Source organism: Danio rerio, chromosome 14, assembly GCF_052040795.2.
Source record: "Danio rerio strain M-AB ecotype USA chromosome 14, GRCz13ab, whole genome shotgun sequence".
NCBI classification, from domain to species: Eukaryota; Metazoa; Chordata; class Actinopteri; order Cypriniformes; family Danionidae; genus Danio; species Danio rerio.
In genome coordinates, this window is record NC_141034.1 from 32,170,866 (window position 1) to 32,192,500 (window position 21,635).

Sequence of the window (21,635 nt, forward strand, 5' to 3'; positions counted from 1 at the left end):
ACGCCATTTTCATGCATAAGTAGCATAGTAAACAATGTAAACAAAAGGTCTCCATATAAAATGGTGACATAAACAAATGAATAACCATCCATAATTCAACACTATTGTGTCGGTGGACTAAGGCCCAATCCCAGTTCTACTCCTTTGCCCCTCCCCTTACCCCTTAGTTTTGCACGTTCACGTAAAGTGGTAGGGGAGTCCCAATTCTCTTTAGCTTGAAGGTGTAGAGCTAAGGGAAGGGGCTAGATACCCCTTGAAAAAGAGATTTTTCAGGATCACACTTAAAACCAAGTGGTAAGAAAATATCACAGAATACTCCATCTACAATAGCAGCATGGCTGCACTCGGAAGTAAGGAGATGCACAAATTAGTATTTTTTTGTCATTTTTATGAATTTTTACAACTAACAAGCATATGTTTTAATACATTCATAAAGGCGCTCCTGTTTTACCATCATGCTTTTTAATTAAAAAAAATGCTCAAATAAAGACAGCTAAATTTTGCTGTGTATATAGCATAATAATAACAACACTTTTATAGTAGTCCGACAACATTCTGTCACTCGATGACACTCAGATCCCCTGTCAGAAAAGTAGTGGCTGGGAATGAGCTTTTTACAGTGTCTGCTATAATGTTAATGTTGTTTTTGTGTGTTTATGTACATGAAATGGCCACTGTGTAAATGCACAGTACTGTTACGATCTTATTGCCACATTATATTGTAATGATAACATTTAGTGGTGTTGCATTTTTTAGGAGTAAATTTTGAAGCCCTTCCCCTTCACACTTTGTTTCAAGAGCCAAGCGGAAGGGGTAAGGGTACAAAAATAAAATTGGTATTGGGCCTAAATGTGCTCAATGGGATGTTGTTCTAAGGATTCTTACCTTTCAAAATAAACCACAATAAATGCATGTGTGTCTTGTATTATGATGATAAGTATGCACTCCATATCTAAGTGTGTTCAGTACAACTTTAGCAAATATAGCAAATATATTTTTCTTTATAAGCTACCTATTGAAAGACAACAATCTACAATGGCTGCTTAATAGTTGTAGCTTTAGACTGATGTAAAAGTTTGTCATGATCACTCATGTTTTTTTTTTTAGAAAATCTATTTGTTAACACTGAAATGTAAAAAATGAGCACCCCAGTGCCTCCACATCCTGATGCTGGCTAATTTTAATTGTATATTTTTCATTAGCATACTCCTCTGTAAAAACATCTAGAATACAGATTTGAATAAAACTGCTTTTTAAAAAACAGCTATTAAAATATGCATTTAAATAATATAAAAGGTTACAGATACTAACTGATATAGTGCTCTAAAACAAACACTTAAAACAGTATTTTAGTTTCAGTTATAGTGAAAAATATGAAAACCTAAAAAGCGTGCATTTAAAAAGAATAAATAAAATAAAAATAAAAAACTGTCTTTTTGGCTCCAGTGTCTCGCCTTACATTATTTTGATACGTATTGTGTAAATACTTTGAATTAATCAAATTAATTCCCCCATCATCCTCTTATAAAGCTGTCTCCCATCACATGAATGAAAATGCTGACAGTGCTGACAAGAGCTTCTTATATGCAGATCAGCTTATGGCGCACACTTTAATTCTTTAATCTGTTCTGTACAAGTGACCCTCTGCGAGCTGCTTTCGGTCGGGACGTTGAAGGGAAGGAACTTATTCCTGAATACTAATTGAGGGGAACAAAAGCTCCCGATGGGCCTTTACCCATGATTCTCCTGGTGACCATGGCAACACTTAAAACCTGAAGATAACGTCTTCTTGAATTTCAATGCTGTGCTGTGAATGCCTCTTATAGAAATTTGCCCATGCAGTGACTTGAAAGAAGTGTATGTTGTTGAATTTATTCTTAAATTTTGACTGCATATTATGTGTATAATATTTATTATTATTATTATTGTTGTTGTTGTTGTTGTTGTTGTTGATATTATTATTATATTATCCTCACCATTATTATTATTTTTATTATTATTATAGTTATTATGTTGTATAATAATACTAATGATGATGATTATAATAATAATGATGATAATTATAATACACTTTAACTTTGCACTTCACTTTAATTGCCCAAAGTCTGTCTGTGTTATAGATTCACGTTTGGAAAACACGGTTGTGATTACAACTCGTTTAACATGCTGAGACATTTTGCTCATACAAGTCCAGTCTTTTATCCTCAGGTATGGTCTGACAGACCTAGTACTGTTGCTATAGTTAATACCTAAAAGAAAGGTGTGTCTCATCAACAACAGGAACTTTCCATGGAACCGTATGCACTGTCAGCCTTGCATAATAATTCTTATTTTATTTTTTTTTCGGGTGGAATTGCACAGCTCTTAATTTGTCTTGCTTTACAAATCTGTTATTTCGTTGTGCAAGAGTTTCATAGACATTTCATATTTCTAGGTTGTAGTGTATTGGCATGGTATGATTTTAAAATAAATATTTGTTTTGGGGGAAAGATAAATGTCATGTTGACCCAAAATCATGCAGAACTTTGGACTTATGTTAAGAACATTCCTCTCAAATGCAAAACATCTGTATCAAATATCTAACATCTCTGATCTCGTAAATCTGTTTTGTCACCTCGGGTACTGAAGGTATTACTCAAGGTATGTGTTGCTAAATGACACTTTGAGCAGGTCGTTGAGCACAAAATGTACCATTAACACCTTATTTAGATGGTCAACTTTGGACATTGTGTTTACTATACATAACCTTGTAAGTACAACTTATTTTATTAACCCTAACCCGACAGAAAACACTTGAATAAAACTCTGTTAGTTAAAGGGATAGTTCACCCAAAAATGAAAATTATCTCAACATTCGTTTCAAACGTTTATTGGTTTTTCTTGTTCTATTAAACTCGAAAGAAGATATTTCGAGGACAGTTGGAATCTATTGACTTCCATAGTATTTCTTTCCCTACTATAGAAAGTGAATGGTTACAGCATATGACTCAAGCTGGATTCCTGGAGGGCCGCCGCTCTGCACAGTTTTGCTCAACCCCTAATCAAACACAGCTGATCCAACTAATCAAGGTGTTCAAGACTACTAGAGATTATTAAGCAGGTTTGAGTTGGAGATGGTTGGAACTAAACTATGCAGAGCTGCGGCCCTCCAGGAGCTGAGTTTGAGACCATTGGGTTACACGTTTTCAGATTTCTTCAAAAGATCTTTTTTGTGTTCAACAGAAGAAAGAAACTTAAGGTTTGGAACCAGTGAGATTAACTATCCCTTTAATTGGCATGTAGCTGTTAAGTTAATTACAGACAGTCAACACTTTATAAATGTTATCATTAAAATAAAAAGAAACCGCATATAGTAAAAAAAATCTTAATATAGCATCACAGTGCATTTAAAGTATACATTTATCGCGTGTGTTCCCATTGAACTGTTGACCCTGCATTGGGAACACCACGCTCTGCTTGCTGAGGAAATCAAAACAGGAAGTGTACATATTTATATACACTACATCTATATGCAGTAACATACACTTCCCCAGTGATGACAAACATTATCATATTTTTTACGTAGGACGCCAGAGACCTTAGAGTTATGTCACAAAATTCACTCTGTGTCTGATTTGAAGACTATTTTTCATGTAGCCAGTCCTCAGAATTATTTGTATGTTTCAACAATATATGAAAAATCTGTTTTTTACTGTCAAAGCCCATATTTATTTTATTTTTGTTAGGTTTTTTGGAGGATCTCTGCTCCAGACTTGCATTGAAAGTGCAGTGCAATAAATTTAGAGTGAAAAGTGTGTAAAAGGAGTGTTAACAGAGGTCACTGAGGACAGAGCACAGATGTATCAATAGACAAAATACTGGACTGACAACACAGGCGGCACATGATAATAGCTGGGATTGCAAAAACAAGAGATATGAACTTGAACAAATATAACAAATAGGTTTGTTGTTTGTTTTAACATTATTATAGCTAATGTTTGAGTGATTGTTTTTAATCAACTGATGGCTTATAAAGTGCATCTTTTACATAGGTTGGCTCTTGATGCTTGATTGAATGCCACTTTTTACATTCTCCAACTTTAGGGATCGTGTACACACTTTTGTATATTTAAACATGCTGCTAGGACACTTTGATTGAATTATCTTTAGACTTTCTGTTTAATGTGAGCAGTTCTGCTATGGCATGTTAGCTCATGATTAATTAGTTTTATAGGAACAGTTGAAGACCAAATAATAAGTCCTTCTTTGAAATCTGGATCCTTTTTAAGTATAAATGTGCACAATTAAGTATATAGTGTATAGTTAAGTATCTTATAGTATATGTTAGTTATACATTGTATTTTTTTTCCAGTGTTGTGTTTGTATTTATGATTAATTTATGTAGCGCCGTTGAACTGCAAGATTTCGTTTCTCTGTATGTCCACTCATGTAGCAGAATGACAATAAAGCTTGACCTGATTTTCCAAGTGCTGTTAAATAGAAAGATTTTAAAACATAATCGTTTCAATTAGTCATTTCTAGTAAGTAGGTTTCTTCTGTAGCCAAAAATAAATAAACAAATAAATCCATTGATTGATTGATTGATCAAACTAAAAGAAGACTTAGAAGAAAGAAGAAGAAAAATATAATAGGAAATACTATATAATAATTTTGTCTTTGTTTTTTAAAAAGTTGAGCATGTTACATTCATTTTCTTGTCAGCTTAGTCCCTTTATTAATCTGGGGTCGCCACAGCGGAATGAACCACCAACTTATCCAGCAAGTTTTTACGCACCGGATCCCCTTCCAGCCGCAACCCATCTTTGGGAAACATCCACACTCACATTCACACACACACACACACTCATACACTACGGACAATTTAGCCTACCCAATTCACCTGTACCACATGTCTTGGACGGTGGGGAACCCGGAGGAAACCCACGCGAAGGCAGGGAGAACATGCAAACTCCTCACAGAAACACCAACTGAGCCGAGGTTCAAACCAGCAACCCAGCGACCTTCTTGCTGTGAGGCAACAGCACTACCTACTGCGCCACTGCCTCGCCTGAGCATGTTACAATATATGTTAATTTCATCTTCTACTATTTCAAAAGCTTGAGTAAACATCTATTTGTAATGTATTACACATGGGTGTTCTAAAATTAGATGCTTTTAGACTATATGTGCATGTGGATTATTGGGTTGTATTTGGTAAAACCCACTGACAAAACCATAATTTGTTATTATTTCACAAAACTATAATTAGATCATTATGTTTTTACTACTTTTTAAAATTATACCACTAATTTAAATTACTGACCAGGTTATTGTACAGGGTGGGCCATTTATATGGATACACCTTAATAAAATGGGAATGGTTGGTGATATTAACGTCCTGTTTGTGGCACATTAGTATATGGGGGTTTGGGGGGGGGCTTGTAAATAACTCATGAAAGAATAAAGTTATGTGTAAAACCACCATTGTTTTTCTTGTGAAATTCCCAATACATTTATTAAAGTGTATCCATATAAATGGCCCACCCTGTAGATGTAGTTTTTGTTTGGATTAATATCAGAATCTGACAATTTGCTTATTTTATTGAAAAGAGGGAATTATTTATTCTTATTTATTATAAGAATTGTGGGTAACGTACATTTAAAAAAATCTTTAAATAAGCAGGCTTTAGATCGCAGTAGGTATGCCTTTAATGTTGTATGCATTATTAAACTATTTTACCATGCATAGGTGAAAACATATCTGCTTTTTGTTTTCTCAGCCCAAATGTTGGCCTCTATAGAGGTAGTCTATATACAGTAGTCAACATTTAAAGTAAAAAAATGCTGACATCAGTGTAATTTCTTGTTTTTAAATCATGCTATAAAAGGCAGGTCCCTGTTCTAAAAAAAAATAAAAATAAAACATTTCTACTAGCAATCTTGTCCTGTCCTGTCCTGTGTCTGGATAAGTATGTCCTATGAAGACTAGAATGTTCTTGGCTCTTATCGGACATCAGAGAGCTGCCCAGTTCTCTGACAAATCAAACATCATGAATTGCAGGGAGGGAGATTGCTGATTTGGGCCACAGTACTATAGTTTACGTCCAGCAAGAACCCAATTGCCCCTTTGGACAAGGCTGAGAGCAGCATGTTTCACATTCCAGATCCCAGTGTCTTTGATTTCTTGGCAGAGTTCTGCAATTACATTAGCCTGTCCAATAGTTCAATGTTCTGTTTACTCTATTGCCTATTTGCATTTGCTTGCATGGGCAACCCATCATGATGATCCATTCCGTGACATATAAATGGAAAGAATGCTTCTTCAAATGTGGTAAATGGCGCTAGTAATTAGCGAAGTACAAAATGCAGCAGCGCAAAAACAAATGACATACTAACACTGGCCATGCATGTTCAACCTGACAGATACTGTAAACAGCTGATTGCTTATAAAGTGCATCTTGGACATAGGTTGGCTCTTGATGTCTGATTGAATGCCACTTTTAACATTCTTCAGCTTTAGGGATCGTTTACACTCTTTTGTATATTTAAAAATGCTGCTGTGATACTTCATTTTAATAATTCAATAAAAGGATTCATGCAGTTAATATAGTAAGATTAATTATTCTTCCAGACCAGGAAATTACTTGACCTTTGAATTAATGGACAAATAAATTGTAGGCTCCAACAGACGATCAGTTCAATTTAATGCAGTTTTAGTTCAGCTACCATTAACAATGAAGTCAACCTAAACATTCATAATTAAATAATAACTTGTTATTATTAATTATTCTTTTTCGAAATGTTATGAGCTTAATACGCTACATACTTTTGATATTTGGTGCCAGCTAATCAGGTAGTGACGATTTTGTTCTCTTTGACTCTTTGGATGGAAACGCATACATTGAGTTTGCAATGTTGGATGGAAACATAGCTAATGAGTCCACTACACTCAAATTACCTCCTCAATCTCAGGCTCTCAATCCAGCAGATAATTTTTGGGATGTGGTTGAATGGGAGATTCATGCACAGTAGGTAGCACATTCGCCTTTACAGCAAGGTTACTGGTTCGGCTGGATCAGTTGGTGTTTCTGTGTGCATGTTCTCCCAGTGTTGGCATGAGTTTCAAAGACATGTGGTTTGATGAATTGGGTGAGCTAAATTGTCCGTAGTGTATCTGTGTGAATGAGTGTGTATGGATGTTTCCCCTTGATATATTGCAGCTGGAAAGGCATTTGCTGTGTAAAACATATGCTGGATAAGTTGGCAGTTCATACCGCTGTGGCGACCCCAGTGTAATAAAGGGACTAAGCCAAAAAGAAAATGAATAAATGTTTCCAGCACCTTGCTGAATCTATGCTACAGAGAAAAATAAAATAAACTTCTGAAGGTAAAAAGTAGCCTAGTACACTATAGCAGTTAATAAAGCTCTATATGACTTAATGAATTATAATATATCAAGTTAACCATTTCTATGAATCAAACTTTCCACACATCATATTGCACAAAAATGAAAATGAGGAGTAATTGAAATCACCTTCTTGCTGCATTGCGCAAAGCCATCCGGTTTACAAGAAACCCAGCACTGAACTTGATTATCATTTATCACAGTGACTGCAGGAGTCAATGAGAATAAAGCCGGCGCAGGGTACTGTATGGACATGTTACGGAAAGATACTTGGCAATAGAGATTTTCAAAGAGTTTCCTGGACTCCCCGAACATTTCCTATAAAAGGAGAGGAGAGATTTATGCAAACATGTTGATTCCGCTGAAAAATCAAAGCCCTGTGTTGTCATCAGTGTTTCAGATTACTTTGTTTTCAAGAAGTGACAGCAACAAACCATAAACCTAGAGCTTAGTAATTTTGGTTTAATGTCTAAATGTCACCAACATACAGTAAGCACTGCATTTATTGGAAGACAACATGCTTTTCCTTTATGGTCTTATATTTTTCCTAAATTACATTTCCTCCATGTACAGTTCAAGTCATAAATATTAGCCCCCTTTGATTTTTTTTTTTTTCTCTTTTAAAGAATTCACAAATAAAGTTTAACAGAGCAAGGGCATTTTCACAGTATGTCTGATAATATATATATTTTGTAGAAAGTCATATTTGTTTTATAAAAGCTAGAATAAAAGCGGTTTTGAATTTTTTAAACACTATTTTAAGAACAAAATTATTAGCCCCTTTAAGCTATATTTTCTTTGATAGGTTACAGAACAAACCATCATTATACAATAACTGGCAAAATTACCCTAACCTGTAGTTAACCTATAGTTAAGCTTTAAAATGTCACTTCAGGCTGTATAGAAGTGTCTTAAAAACATCTAGTCAAGTATTATTTACTGTAATCATGGCAAAGATAAAATAAATCAGTTATTAGAGATGAGTTATTAAAACTATGTTTAGAAATATGCTGAAAAAAATCTTCTCCCCATTAATCAGAAATTGGGGAAAAAAAGAAACTGGAGGGCTAATAAATCAGGGGGCTAATAATTCTGACTTCAACTGTATGTTACCAATTGAAGTCTCAATTCACAGTGAAGATGAACTCATTTCTATTCTTTTATAAACATGAAATAAACAAATTGCACAAAATGCACAATGTGCAAACACAGAGTTTTGATTCAATTATATTCAAGTTTATTTAAATTGTGCTTTTCACAATGATTATCGTTCCAAAGCAGATTTACATAACATGAATATTTATACATTCCAGTGTACATTATTGTGTATTGGGTGTTCAGTTTATAAAACTGCAGTTGCACAGTACTTTGTGTCCTTCCAAAAAGGTGAAGTCTACTCTATGTGTATGATAATACATGTTCAATGAAGCGTATTAAAGGTTTTTGTTGTCCTCTGAGGGAGAGTATGATGATGACTTAGAAACATTATACTACAACTACTACTATCTACATTATTGACCTTAATCTAAAATGCTGAAGTGCTCTCGTTTTTGTGATTGTTTTAGGCTGCATTTACACTGCATTGTTCAAGTGACTCAATTCTAATGTTTTCGGTTCATGTATGTGTAAGCAGGAAAAAATCACATGGATTCCGATTTACTCAAATCCTTGTTCATATATGGAAATATATGAATCGGAGCCGTACCCTCGTGTCTGCAGTGTAAGAAGGTAGTTCGGATTTTCGCCTATCGATTTGAGTTGACATCATTAAAAAAACATAGTAAACGACGTCAAGTCTGACGCTTCCATTTCAGAACAGACTTCAGCAGAGTCCCAAACCTTAAATCTCTTAAACAAGGACTAAAAAAGCTTTCATATTGTCATGTAGCACAACTTTTTAAGCATGCTAACCAGAGAGAGAAAGAAAGCGAGAGAGTGCAACATCCACCACGTAATCAATATAAACTATAAAACTAATGCATACATACATTAATGCATAATGTCATGGACATTACATTAAAATGCCTACAGGTTTTAAAAGGCCTAGATTAAAAGAATATGGCCAAATGAATTGGAAAAAAAAGTCTGATACAGTTACAAAATCGGAATTGACCATAAAGATCTGCAGTGTAAATGCAGCCTAACTTCCGATTCAATTTCCTATGGGAGAAATGACTAGGAATAATAAACATCAGAAAATGGTCAAACTACTTGCTCTACAAACAAGTGTGTCCATGACTATACAGGCAAAGCAGGATAATATAATAAAAAATATATCAGTTTGCAACATCAAGAAGCAAAGCAAGCGGTTTTTAATGTCTAAAAATGAATGGAGGGGTTTTGAGAGCAGAAGTCTCAAGCCAAAGAGATTCAAATGGCTGCACACACTCCTACGCAAAGAATAAGGTCAATACTACAACATCCTATTTTTAATCTGCAACTTTCTGCACCACAAAACAATCTCAGCTTCAACTGCTTCAAATATTTGGGTTTGTTTCATGAGACCAGTGTTTTGAGAAACCAACTCCCCTTAATTAGTGCTCCAAAACCAGATTTGTTTACTGTGAAAAGGCTGTTTTGGACTTACACTCCAATGCAGAGACGACTCGTTGCTGGTTTTGTAACATAAATACTGGGCAAAGTCCATAAGTGGAGCTACAGTCATATCTGCTTGACGCTATGCAACAGCCCTGTGGAGGAGCTTTGCACAGGCTTTAGTTGAACAGCGATGATCTCTAATAGCAGGCTGATTCATTCAGTCTATAGGTATTGTAGAGGACAGCCTGTTCCAGACCAGACATGACAAACCTATGATGACCCATGGCACGTCTCGGTTAATCTTACAGACTAGCACAATGGAAATAAAACACACTTTCCATGGAGGTCTGCTGTATTAAAACCAGTAATAGTACAAAAAAATCATCACCTTGAAATTATAAGGTTCTGTCTCCGTTTTAAATGATTTTGAGATATTGAGCTTCAGAGTTGTTGCATTTCATATAGCAAACAGTATGTGTGTAACATTTGTTTTTTAAATAAAAAGTCTTAAAATGTAAACAATCTAAAAAAAACATCCCACAATGTAAATAAGTTGTCATTTAATAAAATATGTCAATAAATCTATTTTGACAAAAATGTCAAATAGAACCTTATAATTCTAAGTTGACGAAATTTGTTATTTTACAAATGTTTAGTCAGATTATTAATGTTTGTTTGTTTGTTTGTTTGTTTTTTTTTGTGTTTTTTTATTTATTTGTTTATTTTAATTATTTATTTATTTATTTATTTTAGTAGTAGTAGTACAGAATTTTTTGTTTATATTGTTTGTTTATTTTTATGTTTATTTGTTTCCTTGTTTGTTTTTAGTAGTAGTTGTAGCAATGATTTAATTATTTGTTTGTTTGTATTAGTAGTAGTTGTAGTAATGATTTATTTATTTGTTTGTTTGTTTGTTTCTTTGTTTGTTTCTTTGTATTAGTAGTAGTTGTAGTAATGATTTTTTTTGTTTGTTTTTTGTTTGTTTGTTTATTTGTTTGTTTAATTGTTTCTTTGTTGTAGTAGTAGTTGTAGTAGAAATTGTAATGATGTATTTGATTGTTTGTTTGTTTGTTCATTTATTTGTTTCTCTGTATTAGTAGTAGTTGTAGTAAGGATGTTTTGTTTTGATTATTTTGTTTGTTTGTTTGTTCATTTGTTTGTTTCATTTTTTGTTTGTATTAGTAATATTTTTAGTAGTAATTGTATTAATTTATTTATGTGTTTGTTTGTTTACTTATTTATTTATTTATAGTTTCTTTCTTTGTATTAATAGTAGTTGTAGTAATGGTTTTTTGTTTTGTTTATTTTGTAAAAAATAAATAAATAAATACTTTTTTTATATCCAGTCAGGATACATTTAATACATAAATCAATTTGTCTGTGAATGCATTAATAATTTTATGTAATTGGATGGATCGATGGATAGAAATTTAATAGCAAATATTTAGCAGGATTTTAACTGACCTGCAGGTCAATCCACAACTTCAAGCCAATCAGACAAGCTATGATCTTTTATTTCACTGCTTCTTCATGAAAAAAACCTACATTGCTAAAGATAATTTTGATCAGTAGCTTTATCTTGCATTTCAGCATGCTTTCTGCTGAGTGCAGCTCACTATGCAAGGATAAAACAGACTGAGCACCGAAACCCTATTTGCACCTTTTGCTGCTTTTTACAATATGCAGCACTGATCTGCAAGGGCAGGCAGTGTTAATACTAAAACCTGTTATTATACTGTAGATGCTAAAATAACTGCACAAAGTTTGTGCGGTTTGGTGTTAGAAAAGTCCATGTTATGCACAGATTCAGCTCAGGCCACGTGGACTCACAGGCGCTGATATAACAAGGGCAATTGCTGCGCAGGGCAGACTACTGTTGACAGGGCCTGTCATTATCTCAATGCACGTCACTGGCAGGGTGTGAGCAGATAAGACAATAAAGGGCAAACACTTCTTGCAGGGCTCACCTCTGTATCATCATATAAACAACTCAAACTGATGCCAACCACTTCATTACATACTCATGAACAAATTTGGGAAATATCTGTCTTTGCGTTTTTAACTGTAGTATAATATAATATAATATAATATAATATAATATAATATAATATAATATAATATAATATAATATAATATAATATAATACAATACAATACAATATAATATAATATAATATAATATAATATAATATAATATAATATAATATAATATAATATATTATAATATAATATAATGTTCACTGTAATTGAAAGAGCATGCTTTTCTCTACATTTTTAAGATTTCAGCATTTGAAAAATCACAATTGAAATGAAGTATAGACAGTATTTATTAGACACATATATTTAAAAATGATTTAATTCTGAATATTATACTGTAGATATCTGTGTTTGTAACACATCATGTATCATGGTATATTCCTGTAAATAAACAAAAGCTTCATGGTGAAATCACACATGAAAACATGAGAAACACACATGCAAATCACAATTATTATTCTCATGATGATGATGATGATGATTATTATTATTATTATTATTATTACTTTACACAATGTTTCTATACTTCATACTTGTGTTTATTTTATGTTATTTTATAGATTATTTAGTTTTATTTATTATGATTACTCCTTAATATTTTTATGTATTTATTTTATTTTATTTTTATATTATTATTCTTTTATTTTAGTTTATTTATTTTTATTTCATTTTTATTTTGTTATATATTTTATTTTATCTTTTTTTCAATTTTTTATTTTAGTTTATTATTTATTTATTTATTTATTTACTTATTATAGTTTATTTTTTATCTTATTTTATCTTTTATTTAATTTATTTAAATTTTTCTTAATTTTATTTAGCTGGGTTGGGTTTAGCATTTTTATTACTTAAATATTACATGCTTGCACAGTCAAGTGATTTAAGCATTTTTATTTTTAGAGTGTTTAAAATGTCAAAGCAATTCAAAGCAAAATCAAACCACTTGGGGTCTGTTTATTTTTCCATGATATTATGCAAAGATTGAAAGTATTAGAAGCAGTGAAAGTTTTTTTGACTCCAAGACAGTTACCAGCAGAGTCTTTTCAGGTCATGAAAACAAATGCCTTGGATGAAATAAAACTTTGGCCACAGATCTTTTCACAGTTTGTATGGTCATTGTTTTTAGCCAAAAAAGTTTTTAAAAATTCACATCCTATATTAAATGTGGCACAATAGTTTCACTGCGGTGAAGTTTGCTGTGTACAGTTCAATTAAACTGGCCTAGAGGGAAATTAAGGATACAGTTCTCTACGTCTGTCAAAATGCTATTATATCTCCTTTGGCAGGCACTTCAACATGATCAGACTTCTCATTTACCCTGAGGTAAACACAACTGAAGCCATCCAGGAGAGTGGTTTATCAAGTCAACAAACCATGAACCCATGAGGCTGTTTCACAAGCTAGCAGGGCAGTTTTATTTCACAAGCAACCAATCTGACCTCTGCTAATACTGTGGATGTACATTTTTGTTGAAGGTCTGCCATAATCTACAACAGGAGGTTATCTTCTAGTAGACACCTCGTACTGCTGACACTGGGTTTAAAGGGACAGTTTACTTAAATGTGCAAATACACTCAATTGGATGGATCAGTCAGTCAAATCAATCGAATCAAAAAGTGCTTACAGTATATGCACTATACAGCAGCAACCACTATTTATTCGAATGTTCAGTGTCACTACATAGATAAATAAATAAATACAAATCATTATTAACTAACATTTTTTTTATAAATGAACTCATTTTTATTTGTTTTAAAAAATAAAATATTTATAAAATATATATATTTATTTATTTAGATTTATTTATTTGTTTGTTTGTTTGTTTGTTTATTTATTTATTTATCTATTTATCTATTTATTTATTTATTTATTTGTATTTGTTGGTAAAAACCAACAGTAAATAAATCTGTTCAATGCCTATTTGGTTAATTTACTATTTATATTAAACATAAATGAATAGATATTTATTTTATCTAAGTACCATTTAACCTTAGTATTAGTTTAGTATTACTTTAAAACACTAATGATTTAAAAATATGCTGGTGAAAGCCATCTTATCTTTATTTGGTAGTGTATGTTCATAAGAGAAACCATTACATTAATTGTGAATGAATCATTCCTAAGTAACAGCTGACTGGGGAACAGAGATGGGAAGTAACCAAATACAAATACTTTGATACTGTACTTTGGTAGATTGTTCTGGTTTCTGTACTGTACTCCACTATTTATTTTTTATATTATTTCTTGTCATTGCACAATTTGATGGCCTTTTTGATGTAGTCAATCTATTTTCGTCATTGCGTGCCTGCATGCTGCACTGCGCAGCTTTTTTTAACCAAGGTTATCATGCACCGTAATCTAGTTTATGAAGACTACAATGAGAAAGTCTAGGAGAATGACTACACAGATGAGACAGAGGACTGTAAATTTAATATAACTGATACTGCCCTATTTACACAGTAATAAGGCACATGTTGCTTGATCGGATCACAGGTAATAAAGAGTTACACATTCCAGTTCAAAAATATGCCATACACATGCTTAAGTTTAGGCGTCTTTTGTCCACTTCCGATCATACTGCACAGGTTTTCTTTGGTCTTTCAATCTAATACAGCGAAAAATTATTTTTATAGATTTTTTTATTGACTATATAATTTAACAAATAGGCATATTAGTCTTCAATTAAGTTTTTAACAAATGTTTCACAACAACAAAAGTAACTATACGTGATGCGTTTTCCAAACAATGGCGTAACTCACGGCTGAACTATTACAGTACGATGCATCTTTTGGGAATAAAAAACAATGTAGTTATGAGTGTTTCCCAAAACCAGATATTTGCCTATAAACTAAAACATGTTGTAGTAATGGGTAATTTTTACTTAATTACATTTTTAAGGCCATGCCTCTTTACTTTTACTTGAGTACAAAAGTGTAGTCAGTATTTCAACTTTTACCAGAGTCGTTTTCAACATCAGTATCTGTACTTCTACTTAAGGATGTGTGTGCTTTTGCCATGTCTGCTGGAGAGAAACACTATCATTAACTAACCAATAATAACCTCATTTAGCTTCAGAATACAGCACATAAATTAAATGTGTGACATTTATCATACTTTATAGGTACTTGAAATTGTTTCTGAAGTTGCTGAATGCCACCAAGTAATATACTAAGCTTTGTTAAACAGCATTTCCATGACGCATTTCTTATTCCTAGATGAACTCCTTTTTGAACTATAACATCACATGTTGGTCAGTGACATTTTTCGGTCCCTCTTAGATTATGCAACAGCACAATGTCTCTTTATTAGCCTGTCTTAACATTTAGTCGGTTGTCCCAGGTCATGGAGTCGGAGGCACTGGAGTGCCCTCAATAATCAGTATGTTTGTGTTTTGGCTATAGTGTAGCGGCTGTGGATGAGTGAATGAGTGGGCCTGCAGACAGTGCCTGTCAGTACTCTGAACCCTGCTTCTGGGAACAGGAGCACCTTATACCAGACAACAAAGCTTAGGCTGGCTCACGGTCAACTCTCCACCGGCCCCGTCACAACAATGCTGCCATTCACTTAGCCAATTAAATGGATAATATACACCTCCGTGCGTGTTTGTCTGACTATGACAAGTAAATTACTGCTAAAGCTTCTGCCATGATGGGAATTGACCTGTTAAGCTACTATGAAACCCGATCCACCTGTTGCGTTTTATTGCAACACCCCATCTACTGTCTGCAAGTGCTTTATAACAAACAGCTTGTGTTGAGGACCACGTGTGAACTCATAATCACAATCATCAATGCAAATGATTTGTTCGCACAGCACGTTCACAACGCAGGGTTCATTTTCAGACCAGCTGCAGACTGAATGCATTGCATGTGTTACATCAAAAGGAAACATCTCGTTGAAATAGTTAGCGGAGACCTTATCAATTCATGTGGTTTTGAATGTGTGATGGGGAAAATTTATCCAAGGCTGGTGAAATGTGGACATTATTTAGGATTTGAGGTACTATCGGATGACAGTTTTCAACTAAATGGATAATATTAGTACAATATGTGCATTGTAAAGTGGCCACATGCGTAGTGTGTAACTTGTAAAGTGACATTGACAACTACTGTTTTGCATTTTAAGTCATTTTACAGTTAAGTTTAAACAGTGATCAACAAACATCTTTACATATAAAAGTAAAGGATTAAAATGTTACAAAAATGATTATTTTATATATAAAAAAAATAAACCACTACCTCCATGCCTTCTTCACCTCAGGGTTTTTTCATTACTATAATATTCTTCTTATTATTAGCTGTATTATTTATTATATGCATATTTATATTTGTTTTAAAGAAAACAAGTTTAGATTTGTCCACATGTTGGGTTTTGAAGACATATGCATTACAATATGGGGCATAAGAATAGGACGTGTTTTTGGATATAACTTATTATATAACATTTCGTTATTATTGTTCATTTATTAGTTTTCTAAAAATTAGAACTAAATTTAGAAATAGTTTTGAAACAAATTTTTGCGTTTTACAAATCAAAGTAAACATGTAGGCTAATAGATGTCTTCAGTGGAGTGAGTTTCCACCGTTTCTTCCTTAAAGTAAAAGTAAAGTAAAGAGGCCGAACGGAGGAGGCTCATTCATTTTCTTTGCACAGATGTGTTGTTTTCTCGGTAGTGAAGCGTTCCGTTTTTTCACTTACAACGTCTGCAAAGTAAATAGCACATGCACCATGGCAAGACGCAACTGACTCTTAAAAGGGATGGGATTGATTGGTTTGATGGACATTATGCTCAAAACACATGACTTATTAAGAGAATAAGCACAACCCTGTTAGACCATGTGCCAGGGTGCAGAGCGTATTTTTCTATCCTTAAAATAGCAAAAGTGGATTTGGACACTATGGATTGTGCCATGCACTTTAGACTTTGCACTTAGATCATTAAGATGGAGCCCTGTTTGTTTTATATATGTGTGCAAACACTGTTCAAAACATGAGGAAACCTTTTCTTGGAGGAAGATCTTTTTAAGCACATTGTTTTTGTGTGTAAATAAAATCACCACTGTCTTAGATCAGCTGTGTGATATTGAGTATTAACTGTAAAAACAACACTGGTTTTAACGGTCAAAAAAAAAACTTTAAAAAAAATGCTACAGTAAAAAACTTTAATGTGGTTAACAGTAAGTATGTTCACTGAAAACATGTCTGCGATTTGATTAGTATTTTTTTAAATGTTCCAATAAAGATCAGTAACCCAGTTAACAGTAACTGCCTTAATATACATAATGAAAAACTGTAAATTAACTTTTTTCAAAATTCCCTGCATGACACTTTTTGGCATTACTGTAATTCTTTTTAGCTTTAGTTCATTAGTTTTATGCTCTAAATAATGTTTTATGCATATTGTTTATTGCATTACTTTAGTGTCATGTGTTTTACCATGATGATGTTTAGTAGTAAAGCAGTAAACACCTGCTTATGGTTGTGCTTTTATCTGTGTAACAAAGCTATGCAGATGCTAGTTCTTCAAAACATGTCTCATTATAGGACTATAAATTAATTAAGTAAAAACAGTCATTTAATACTGCAAAATACAATTTATTTCATGTTCCTTCTGTATTTTATGGTAACAAGCAACTTCAGGTGCTTTTTTTGTTTTTTTGTTTTCATCGTAAATGGTACAGATTGATTTACTCAGAATTCCCTTCATGGCACATAACTTTTATGTTTTTTTTTGTTGTTGCTGTTATTAGGTACAATGTTGACGTTAATAATTTAAAATATTGATGTATTAAAATTCTATACAGTAAATGAATGTAAAACAGTAGTTTATCATAAAATTATAAATGCTATACCATATTTTATTGGTAAAATTCTGGTAACATCTACTATAAAGTAAATTTGATAGATTTCACCTTTGCTTTTATACAACATCTTTAAGTTATGTTTAGTAAAGTTATAAGTAATTGGGCACATTTTTTTCTTCTATGATGCTGTGTGCACCCCATAGTGAAAATGGTTTCATTCTTCATTCTATAGTGTGTTTGCATTAATCGTGTATCATCACAACTGTTCATGATGCATGTTGTGTTCTTTATTTATTAATTTTTTTTCAATTATGCACATAAAACACAGATGCAGTTTATTTTGCTGGATTTCCCAAATGACATTCCCGGTGTAAAAAATGTTCCCAGTTCCTGCATGTGTGGAAATGCTGTAAAGGCTAGGTGCACCAATTGTATTTTTGTACAGCAACTAACTACTGAAGACAGCAAAATCTGTAAACAGCCAAGTTAATGAGTGCTTGTATGAGGGAATTATAATATACTCTTGATGGGAACAAAAACGTTTTTATCAGTTGTTGGACAAGGATTAATCTCTCAATTGTACAAGTGTCAAACAACTCGTTTGGTGCACACAATGAATGGTGTGTACTTTGAAAGGTTATGGTACATTTAAGTTTACTTAAGGCTTAACAGTTTATTAAAAACAACATATTCTTTCACACTTGTATCCTAGTCATCATCATTTCTTAGGTAACTCCGTAGATCTTGTGTTTGCTTCCTCGCATAGGCGTTTTCTAAAGCTTCTGTATTATTAGTAGTAGTAGTTTTTCTAACAGCACACCAACAGACTATGTCTGCAAGTAATAAACAGTATAATAAAACCTTGATGCTGCTGGACTATAAATCAGCACTAACTAAGAGTAATGCCACAGCACTGTAATCTGTGGTTAATTTTCCACATTTTCTCTGATTGTTCCCAATCCGATCAAATCAGCTTTGAATGCGCTGCTATTCTTTTGAAACAGAAGCCTTCCTGAAGTGTTCCTGCTCATGTTGACACAGCTGGCAGTGGTCAGCGTGCCTTCAGATCGCAGTCTAATATATATAAAGCTGATCTTCTTTATGCTGATCACCATGTCAAATAAACTGAGAGCTGAGGATGAGCTTTCTCAAAGCCTTGACTTTTGGCCATTGGTGTTTATTTACACATTTGTTTCGTTATTATTAAAATGTATTGGTGAGATATGAGAAAGACCTACTATTTAGAAGGATTGTGGTGAAGTATAGGGATTTGAAATTAAATTAATTATTAATTGGCGCTTTATTTAATGTCATCAAATAGATTTTGCTTTATATTTGTCGGTAAAATTTTTTAAAATCTTTATATAATTTTGTTGTACAATAACTCCAGGTCTGGGCTTTCTCAAAGATCTATTTTCTTTGTATTTATTTATTTATTTATTTAATAAGAATATCAGTAATAATACTAGTAGGAACATTATTAATTATTAATTTTTTTGCTATTTTAAAGGATAGTGGAAAAGTACACTGTAAAAAACAATTGGTTATTTTATGTTTTTTGTTTTGTTTTGTTTTTTCCAGCAGCTGGGGTGCAGGAAAAAAAAACTACTATAATGGCCATTAAATAACATAAATGTAATGTACTGGAAATTTAAATAAAGGAAATTTCTGTAATTTAACGGCCGTTAATTTACGGTAAATGTCTGTAATTTGTAAAAAAAAAAAAAAAAAAAAACATTTTTAAAAATAAAAAACTTAAAATAACAGATTTTTTAAGTGTATAAATATTATTATTATTTAAGGCTTTATTTAATATTATCAAATAGTTTTTGTTTTAAATATATCTGAGAATACTTCTTGGTTTAAATTATTGTTACACTATAGCTTCAACAGCTACCCAAAACATGTATATTTATTATTATATTAGTTATTATTATAATAATTATTATTTATTTTATTTATTTATTTATTTATTTATTTATTTATTTATTTATTTATTTATTTATTTATTTATTTATTTATTTATTTGTTTGTTTGTTTATTTATTTATCATGATTACAATTTTGCTGTCACATGAGTAATCTAATATTTTGGCAAAGTATAAATATTTCAATTTTAGTTAATTGGTATTTTTTTCTTTTCTTTACTATGTCATCAAATAATGTTTGTCCTTAATGTACCTCAGGATATTTTCTGGTATATAACTTATTCTTACACAATAGCTCCAGGCATGGGCTTTCTCTAAGCATTCATTTCTTCACCTTTTAGTGCAGAATCAGCTTGACGTTCTCAAAATAACTTTAAAAGTAACACCACTCGGCCAAATCCACTGCGGCCCTTGAACTTTTATGTAACAGTCTAAAAAAAAAAGTATTGTGCAGGGTTTAGGAGGATCTCTCACAAAATAGTCTCATCTTTTGATAGGTTTTTATCCTCTCCTGTGGACCTGGCTCTAAACAGAGCTTCATTGCTATAAAGGAGCATTTTCTGGCATATCAAAACTACTTACGTATATTGATAGGGATTTCTCAGGTCTCTGTTATAACAAGTCTTGAGAAAGAAGCAAAAGTTCGAGTTCGAGGTCTCATGTGGCGAACATTAGCTCGCTTTCCTCATGTGATGTGCTGGACGCCTTTTATTAGTAGTGGCTCTCTATTAAAAGCTGACTGGAGAAGAAGTGTGCAGACTTACGCGTGACTGTTTGTGTGTGTGTTAGAGAGTGTGCATCTGATATGTCCATAGCGGCTTTAAAAAGTCTTTCTTGGTGGTGACTTCTAAATAACTGGATTTTTTAATGTTTTTGTGTGTAACATTATTGAATGGTGTTAAATATTTAAAAACAAATGCCAGAGAGTAAAAGATACTGTAATCCTGGAAAAAAGGAAACAACATTATTATTAAAGTATATAAAATAAGTGTTTTTATTCAGACACCCTAGTTTTTCAAGATTTTTTTTGTGATTTTCTTGTTTGCAATAAAATTTGTAAGCAATTTTGCGATAAAAAATATGAATATATATATATTCATATATATTTATTTTTTTATTTATTTTTTATTATTATATTTATTAATATGTTATAGCATGTATGATATCTTATTTACTATATTAGGTAGCCTACTATGTAAGGTGTGCAATCTGATATAATGACAGTGTCACAAATATGAAAGTAAAAGCATCTTTATTTTGGTCTCTTGTCAAGACAAGGTCTAAAACAGTAGAGATTAAGCCAAAGGAAGGTTGCATAACTGACATCTGACATCACTGGCTAATAATTGCATTACTTTCACAGTAAGGTACTGTATGTAAATTCATAATAACAATAATTCTGTAAATATTTCTAAATATCAAAAAAGTGCCTGTACTAGCATAAAAGTTAATGTGTATTCATTTAGACATTGAATAAAGTATTAAAGGTGTTTGAATTCCTTTAACTAAGGTGCAAAAGATATAGCCATTTTTACAATAATTTGCTGTAATCATGATGCCAGCCTTAATTTCACAATAAAATTCTGAAAATGTACATTTTAACAGTTCAATCCTAATTAAGTAACTAATTTACTGTAAAACGTTACTGTAACATGTTGTAAAATTCTGGGAATTTATTACTGTGTAGGACATGCGCTAGGGCTTCTCCTACCGTAATTCACCTAAAACATGGATTGCTGTAAAACCCGTCAATTGCAGGGAAGTTTTTTCTCTCGTTAACAGCAGGGAATAAGTTAAGTGAAATCATTTATCGATTTGAGGCACATCATAATACTAGCCATAAATGTAAAACAAAACAATTCCCAATCCACCCCATTCCATGTATTGTAATGATTGCGAGGCTGCAGGTGAGATGTCATTTTTCAAGAGACTCAGATACATCATGT

At 32.4% G+C, this 21,635-nt stretch overlaps 2 protein-coding genes across 6 annotated transcripts in view; one reads left to right on the forward strand and one right to left on the reverse strand.

Moving 5' to 3' along the window:
* Nucleotides 1-21,635, reverse strand: part of tsc22d3 (TSC22 domain family, member 3) — a 66,041-nt gene that overhangs the window by 35,115 nt on the left and 9,291 nt on the right.
* Nucleotides 2,345-21,635, forward strand: part of LOC147833974 (uncharacterized) — a 124,549-nt gene continuing 105,258 nt past the window's right edge. The window contains exons 1-2 of one of the 3 annotated variants that reach the window (XR_015507548.1): nt 2,345-5,318; nt 5,537-7,182. The gene's annotated coding sequence lies outside the window, so the exon portion shown is untranslated. Of the gene's footprint in view, nt 5,319-5,536; nt 7,183-7,280; nt 8,803-21,635 lie in introns of those variants that run through there. The other 2 variants (XM_087281614.2, XM_088651189.1) reach the window with 2 other exon arrangements.